This window comes from Palaemon carinicauda, chromosome 4, assembly GCF_036898095.1.
Source record: "Palaemon carinicauda isolate YSFRI2023 chromosome 4, ASM3689809v2, whole genome shotgun sequence".
NCBI lineage: Eukaryota > Metazoa > Arthropoda > Malacostraca > Decapoda > Palaemonidae > Palaemon > Palaemon carinicauda.
The window spans coordinates 147,990,283-147,999,506 of record NC_090728.1 but is presented as its reverse complement, the minus strand read 5'-3'; positions in this window follow the sequence as shown (position 1 = coordinate 147,999,506).

Genomic DNA, 9,224 nt, shown 5'->3' with positions numbered 1-9,224 from the left:
TCAACAACACTCCAAACTCCCATTCATCAGGTTTTGCCTCTTCATGCCACATTCTACAAAATAATCTTTAAATAGTCTGGGAGTCACTTCATTTTCGGCTAGTATCATCTCGGCAGTTATTCTATCGTATCCAGGGGCTTTCCATTTCTTTAGTTTTTTAAGGATAGCTTCGACTGCAAACACATTGAATTCATTCATGGGCACATCAAGGTCTTCATCAGCTTCAGGTATATCAATCAAATTAATCCCTTCATATATCCAATTCATAACCTCACTAAAGTGTTCCATCCAACGTTGTCTTTCTTCGTCTTCTGTTGCTATAACAGAGCCATCTCTCTTTTTGATAGGTATATGCTTCTTCTTCTTTGCCCTAGTCGAGATTTCATTAATAACTTTATGAGCAATTCTTACACCATAGCCCCTTCCTGAATTCATAGCTTTGTCGGCCTCATCTGCTTTACTGTTTAAATACTCTCTCCAGTCATTCCTGGTTTTTCTTTTGACCTCATTGTCAATACTGGAATACATATCATGCTCTACCTTGTGATTTTCAATACTTCCTCGAAAACTTTCAACAATCAATTTCTGGCTTTGTCTCCTGATGACGCTGTCCTCATTAGCAGAACACCACAGGACTTGCAATGCTTGCTTACCAAAATGCATGAATATCGCAAGAGGTTGGCTTCAAGATAAACAGAAGAAAGACAGAGATAATGAGAACGGAATATGCAATGGAAGATGAAATATCATTGGAAGGAGAAAGGATTAATAAGGTGGAATCATTTAAATATTTAGGAACTATGATCTCTAATACAGGATAGATTGAAAAAAGCAAATCACACACTTTCTAGGTTAAGTAAAATTTGGAAATCAAATCGCCTGATATTACATATACCAATTAGACCATTTATCAGTTTATTGAGATCGGTGTTACTGTATGGACATGAGTTGTGGTATGACAATGGAACAATATCCAATCGATTTTGTGGATTTGATAACAAAGACTTCAGAGGAATATTGGGAATTAAAAGGCAGGACAGGAGTAGAAATGAACCTATAAGAGAGATTACTCGAGATTATGAGATCATGGTGATGGGTAAGTGGAGATGGTTTGGGCATGTTCTTCGCACTCCCCAAGAGAAATTAGTTCAACAAAAATCCATATAGTAAATTATCTTATAGGTTCATGGAATAAGAGATCTATCAAAACTGCATACAGCTACTCTCTCTCCTCTCTCTCTCTCTCTCTCTCTCTCTCTCTCTCTCTCTCTCTCTCATTGGGATGATACAATTGTTATAAAGATTGTATATCTCGTATTTTATAGTAAATTCTCATCGTGAATTATCTTATAGGTTCATGGAATAAGAGATTAATCAACACTGCATACAGCTACTCCTCTCTCTCTCTCTCTCTCTCTCTCTCTCTCTCTCTCTCTCTCTCTCTCTCTCCTTTGCATAAGAAATTACCAGGATTCATCACGTAAACAATGGACATAGTATACTAACATCACATATTAATTTATTAACAAAACCTGTCGTTGAAATACGGTCGTTCAAATAATTCATCCACTGTATATCAACTTGTGGGTATGACTAAATTTCCCTAGTAATACCCAATAACTTATATCCAATTGTATTTCTAAACAACACAACTGTAAAAGTCATTCTTGTACGGCAGGGAACAGAGATATCTAGATTACACGCGGATCGAAAACCAACTGTAATTACGAGTGTATTCAGGGATTATTAATCTCCAGGCTTCAGTGGATAGACCATTGTTTTGTATTACCCGTGAGTTGGGGTTCCTAGGTAAACAATAAGCAGGTTGTAATCACTAGAGTTGAATGAGTCCCACGAAGGGATTTCAATTTCACTCTTTTATCTTTTTTATTGCATATACATATATATATATATATATATATATAAATATTCCAGGTTTTTTGTATAATAAAACATTTCATAGTGAATAAAGAATATCAGACTTTTATTGACATTAACTTTTCTATGGCATTTTGATTCACTCGAGGTTTCTCGCACTCTAAAGATCTGTATTATAATTATGAACAATTAAAGCTACTGCTAATCTGTTTATTTAACTGATCCTATCAAATTTTATCGCTTCGGTTATCTGCGTTCTCTCAAAGTTTTATGAATTACTTTAATGCCCCTCCTGACAGTTAAGCCTTTCACATAGATTGTCTGATGGAAATTTGGAAATTACTATTTTTTTTTTTCATTTCCTCTGGCGGAAAAAAAGATCCTTACCTTATAACAATAGGCCTAACTGCTCGCCCTTTTCAATTATTCGATGAAACAGCTTATTTTAATGTTGGCAAAATGTTCCGCTTTTATTAATGTTGGCAAAAATGTTCCGGGTTTGTTTAATGTTGGCAAAACGTTCCACTTTTATAAATGTTGGGAAAAAATGGCCCGCTTTTTCTAATGTTGGCAAATTGTCGCTCTTTTTTTTAACTTTGTGAGTTTTGTTCCATTTTCTTCAAGTTTGTACCATTTTTTTGCGATACATAAACAAAACTGTCCCCATTTTAATGGAATATTAATGATATTTTGTTTAATTTTGCCGTTTCACTGACTGATAATATCAATCATCTTCTCCGACTGATATGATACCCAAATGAAGTGCTTGAGGGTACACTCGGCACACTATTCTGTGTATTTCTCTTCCTCTTGTTTTGTAATAGTTTATATAGGATATATCTATTTTAATGTCGTTACTCTTCTTAAAAGATTTTATTTTTTTCTTCTTTCTCTTCCTCACTGGGCTATTTTCCCTTTTGGAGCCCCTAGGCTTATAGCATACTACTTTTCCAACTAGAGTTGTAGCTTAATAGTATATATATATATATATATATATGTATATATATACAATATATATATTATATATATATATAAATACAGTATATATATATATATATATGTATATATATACAGTATATATATATATATATATATGTATATATATATATATATATATTTATATATATACTGTATATATATATATATATATTTATATATATATATATATATATACTGTATATATATATATATATATATACATATATATACAGTATATATATATATATATATATACATATATATCAAATGTCCCGCTTTTACATGGAAAAAAGTGGCAAACATTGATCCTTCTACGTTTCATATGAATCACCGTCTTCCTCCACTTCAGAATAAGTGGAGGCGTTTGCTCATAATGTGGAATTCTATTATGTTGATCTTCTCGCGATCTGGAAATAGTTCCTGGTTCCCTGACGCGGAAGTTCTTGCCAACTTTTGCAAATCTAAACGTCACGGCTGTCTTCCGCCTCGATGGATCTAAAACTTCGTCTACTAATGAGAAGGCTATTATCTCTGGGTTTTGCTTTTTTTCTATTATTTCCTCTTGTAGTTATTTCATTGACTTCTTTATTTCATTTACACTGTTAAAAATTTGCATTACAAAAACGGTAAATGTTTGGCAATATTCATTCCAGAATTTTTACCGGTTTTTAAAACGGATATATTGGCGTAAAGGAATGATTTTACAGTCACCAACCCGTACAAAATAATATCAAAGTAAGGTAAAATTACGGTCGCTTGTATTTTACTGAAATACCGGTGAGAACAGTATCTTTTTACTGAGAATTTCCGATTAAAATTACGGTTTTTTCTAACAGTGTACTTCAGCCTGTAGTTATTCATTGTGTTCTTTAATTCTGTTATTTCATCTTATAGTTATTCTGTCGGTTATATTTTTCCTGGCATTCCCTTATTAGTTATCTTATCTTCTTTATACTTTGTTAAAGTGGTCTATTTTTTTTTTCATTTATAATAAAGAAAGTACTATATAAACTTCTTTTTTTTTTCATTCGATTGATACCTTCTTCACTAGCCGTTCCAACTGAAAGTAAAACAAATAGTAGTAAAGATGATAATGCAATGAAGGAATGATACCATACTTTATCTTTAGCTTCAACATCGGCAATAACATACCCAGTTGCCATAATTTGTCAGCTTAATGAAATAACCTATCATCTAAAGTTCAACTTAATTTCTGAGGAGGCCATGGCTTATTGCACAGTGAAAGAATATGACAAAGACTTTATGAATGGCGGAACGATACATAAATGTGGGTGGGGTATTTGTGCTAGCGTAGTAATACTACTGTACTGTAGCAGTAGTGCCGTAACAGTACTATACATGAATTAAACGTTTAGGCCAACTGCTGGGATCCTTGAGGATCATTTACCACTTCTTACAACTACTCGAAAAATTAGTTTTTATAGCCAGAATTTAAATTTTCTGATCCAACAATGCCCATGATAGCCTTCAGTGTTATCCTGAATTACAACGAGGCCAAAGTGGGTGGAGCCTCGTGAAGTCATCATTCTGACGATAATTACTGGTGAAGGTTTAAAGCGAAAATATGGTACCAGTTATTTATTTATTTTTTTCTTTTTTACAGTAAATACGTAGGTAGCTAGACAATAAATAAAAATTACTGGACATTGGATATAGCAGTTATCAAATCAAGCTGGTCTACTACGTTTTTGAAAATTACCAACTAATCCATACACCTTGTCAATCTGATTGTGACCTATAAAGTAGACTGTAATTTCTTAGGAAACTTATTCTGGGAGTTAGACTAATAATCGAAGTGTTTTTTTATTTATTAACATATTTTGTTCGTTTGTTCATTATGACAATTCTCAGTGGAGAGGTTTCAGAGTTCATAAAGGTGTACTGCTTTGCTTTTATTTACACTTTTGTGTTATTGTTGGCAGAGGTATAGCCTTCGTTACGTATAACCAATCATCGATCGAGAAAGAGAGAAGAAATGCCGTCATAAGTTACGTAACGAGTGCGTTCGAAACCTTTTCTCTGAGTAAGTTGGCCCGTCTTCCAAAATCGTCACGTTTACTTAATAAAGTACCAAATTTATTCAACCTACGTAATGCAGAATATAGTCAAAATTTATGTGTAGATATAATGTGCATTCTGAATAAGCGTTATATTTATGAAATTCATAGAAAAAAAGTTATTGCGAAAAAACCGTGTTACAGAGGCCCTGAATCTCATATAGTCGTTTGGCCCTAGTACTTTCCTGCATGATTTTGGATTTCCGAGTGTTTTAAAATTTTATTGAAGCTTTAGGCAGTTTTTTATACATTTAAGATTATATTGATTATTTCCAAGATAGTATACGAGTGAGTTTCGGTGATTTAGGTAATCGATTCTCTTGGTGCCTAGGCTAAGTTGCCTATGGAGCCTTAGTATACTTTCTCATACTCCCCGGTTGCTTTCTTTTCTTCGGAGAAGGTATGCAATCCCTTTCCCTCTGTTTAAGCCTTGGGCTTAACCGTAGTGGTTTATCTGAATTAACTTTCGATACAACTATATTGGGGTGTTACTGTACCTCCCTGTTCCAGTAAGTCTGGTTTCGGAGAGGGGCAGAACATCAGAGTTTTTTAGTCTGAGTCTGTGTTTTTCTGGCTTGGGGTAGAGTCTCCCTCGCTAGCCTGACACAGACATAGGAGGCTTAGCCTCCTTAGGTCACTGCCGAAGGTTTCTGTACGAGATGATTCCTTCTTTTGTGATCTAGCAGACTAGTCCTTGTTGCTGTTCTCGGTGGGAGGATGAGATCCTTTCCCTGGGAGTAGCAACACCTTCCTTGCTTTGGTTCAGTGGGGGTTGGCAAGTATTGCTGGCCTCCCTCCTTGGATCTCCCTTAGGCTAAGATGAGTTTTCTTGGCTGCGGGTGATTCTTTACTAAAGCAAGGTTGGTAGGACCCTCTTTGTCCCTTCCCCCTCTATCTCTGTAATGGCCTAGCCATTACAGTACTGTACGTCATTCTACATCTGGACCTAGTATAGGTTAGGATGTGGAATTGACTCAGTCCCTTGCCGGCCGGCAGAGTGTGCCGGCCGGCAAAGGTCTTCTGCTTTGAATGCTGTCCGGACCTCCCTTGGTCCCTCATCCTTGTCTGTCTGTAGAGCCAGACGGCATTGGTCAGGAAGCCTGAATTAGATACTCCCCTTCCTTATATGCACTCTTTCGGATTGCCGGGCTTGGAGGTAGTATACTCTCTTATCCCGGCATCCATTCTGTTTTCTTCTAGTGCTGTACCCGACCCGGCTGCCGGCCTATGAGGCCGGCAGCCGGGCAGTCGAAGTCCTCTGGTTCTTTTGCTGCTGGCCGGCATCGGTTGTTTACCTTTGCCGGCCGGCTATTGTCAAGCCCTTGTCTGCCGGTCGCTATGAGCAGTGGCTGGCAGCCGGGTGCTACCTTGTGTAGTTGCCGGCCGGCAATCATTGCCGGCCGACATTGGCTGTTGCCGGCCGGCAGTTACTGCCGGCCGGCACATGCATTTGAACCAGCGTTCTGCCGCCTTATAGCTGTTAAGTAGTATACTTTAAAGCTAGTTATGGTGTGTGGCCGGCCGGCGCATTACCTTCTATATTGTACCAGTATTCTTCAGTATAGCATATACTGTAGGAAGAAATCTATAATATAGTATTGGTACAACACTGTGTGTTCTAACACTTTTGTGTTGTCTTGCACAGCCCTTTGGTGTTGCCTTACAGATAAGAAAGTGAGTTCTTTCTAGTCTATTATCCGGTATTTTAAAATTATATCTTAGGTGTGAGCTACACCTGTTTCTTCTGGAAATTTTTTATTGGTTACTCTAGGACAGATTAACCATACGATTTTATTATCTGAAAGGCTGCAACAATTGGTTGTGCGGGAAACACAAGTGTATGTCTTTCCTTTCTGATTTGTTATGCTAAACTGTGCATATCCAGTGATACGTAGTTCACTTGATACTCATGGAAATTTCTTCTCTTTACAGGAGGACCATCCGAAGTGCGGAAATGTTTTCTGCAACGTCCGCAGTAAGAACTTCTGCGGACATGAGTTAGGTAGGAGGCACGCAGTATGCGCTGTCTCCAAGGGTGATCTCCGGTATTGGGACCCCTCAGGTATGTACTGTGTGCTCTAACCTGATTACTGAGGCTTTTGATTCCCCTAGGACGGCGGAATCAAGGGATATAGCAAGGGAGAAGCTTCGTACCTGGGTAAGGGGCTTCCAGAAGAACACCTCTGGACCTTATCTTCCAAGTGAGAAGATGAGGGCTTACCTTTTCCCTAGGGCAATCAGCTGATGCAGTGATTCCCCAGCCTCAAGAGGAGATCCCCCAAGTTCAGATCCAGGTGGATGCTGAAGTCGCAGTCGCCTTGCAAGACATCCAGTTGGACGACAGGATGTCAGACGTGTCCGAGCGTCTGGAGGAAGACCTCCTGGCAGGAGGCCAGGATGAAGTTCAAGCCCCAGACATTGTAGAGGAAGAGGCCGACGAGGGTGTCGGCTGCTCCGGTTCAGATCCCTGAACCTATTCCCTCAACATCGTCCGCTCTCCCAGTAGAGCTGGGACAGGCCCTCTCCTCCATTGTTGGAATGATCCAACAAATGCAGAAGGAGAATATGGAGAAGGCGGCTGCAATGGAACTGCAGATGCAGAAGCTTGCAGCATCACATGGGCCCCGGAAAAGGCTCAATGTGAAAGACCTTCCCTTGTGCTCAGATACTAACCCGTGGAGATATGCTGAGCACATGCCGATGACGACTGGAAAGATCGTCATGTCGGATAAGTTGGGTTCAGTTCCCCTAGAGGAGGTGGAATTCTGGCCCAGCAAAGGGTCATATCCGGACTGTTATGTCCGGTTGAGGAAGGAACCAGCTTCAAAGGAGGAGACAGAGCCGAAGGAGGTCATAGTGATGGACCATGCTAAGGCTCAAGCTTTGCTTTCATCTTCGATGAAAGAGAGGGGCTTCACGAACTCAAAGGTAGCTGCATTGAGTAAGAAGCTCCCTTCCTTTGTGTCCTCTCCTGCTAGAGCCTTCCCCTTTTTACAGAAAGGGTTTGCGGCTGTATTAAAAGCAGTCGAGGCTGGCAAGCCTTGCCCCTCCCTGGAGGAGTGTAAACCCTTGTCGCTGGCCCTACCTATGGACCACAAGGACTGGAAGGACGTCCATCTTACCTTCTCAGTCGGGAAGTTGGAGGCTGATATTGCCGGACGTCAGTTCGGTGAGAACCTCCCTAAGCTGTCTGACTTTCTTTTGCGGAGAGAGCTCGAGACAAAAGAAAGACTGGCTGCCTCAATGTCTCTTCAGACCACTCTTGAGACGATGGCAAGTGACCCCAAGGTCCATGAAATGTTCATGGTAGTGGCCAAGATTCATCTGGCCACAGTGACGAAGGATCTTTATAGCTTCGTCAGGGCGAGGAGAGCTTGTAGGGAGTTCGTGTTCACCTCGGCTACGGTGAGGCACGAGCCAAGGAAACTAATCTCCTCCAACATTTGGGGCAAAGACCTTTTCCCTAGCGAAATGGTCAAAGACGTTGTTGATAAGGCCGCCACGGAGAATAGAAACCTTCTCCAGAAGTGGGGCCCTGGCTATCAAGAGAAAGTCTTCCCCGGATGAGGGTCCCCAACCAAAGAGGAAGACTATGAGGACTAGGCTACCGTCTCGGCCAGCCAAGCCATTTAGACAGCAACAGCAACAGCAATTGCCATTGCCTTCAGTGCCCCAGATGGTGGCACAAACCCCGACCACATTCCAGTGGGTACCCCAGGCCGTGTCGACACAGTCCCCGGCATTCAACCCAACGTTCGAAGGGCAGTCAACTCCCTTTCGAGCAAAGCCTAGAGGAGCAGCCAGAGGCTCGTCTAGGCGCCCCTCAAGGGGAAGGGGATTCAGGGGTGGTCGCGGTCAGGGAGGCAAGACCTCAGGACGGCAGTCCAAGTGAGATGATGCCGGTAGGAGGGAGACTTCAAAATTTTCGGGATCGGTGGACCTTCGATCCCTGGGCCCACAGCCTACTCAAGAATGGACTAGGCTGAAGCTGGTACAGCACTCCACCCCCGTGCCCTCGGTTTTTCCAACACTCCACCCCCGTTCTGGAGGAGTACATCCAAGAACTGTTGGAGAAAAAAGTGATCCGAAGGGTGAAGTCCATCAAATTCCAAGGGAGGCTGTTTTGTGTTCCCAAGAAAGACTCGGAAAAACTCAGAGTCATTCTGGACTTGTTGCCACTCAACAAGTTCATAGTGAACTGCAAGTTCAAGATGCTATCACTACAACACATAAGGACCTTACTGCCCAAGAGGGCATATACCGTCTCCATAGACTTGTCAGACGCCTATT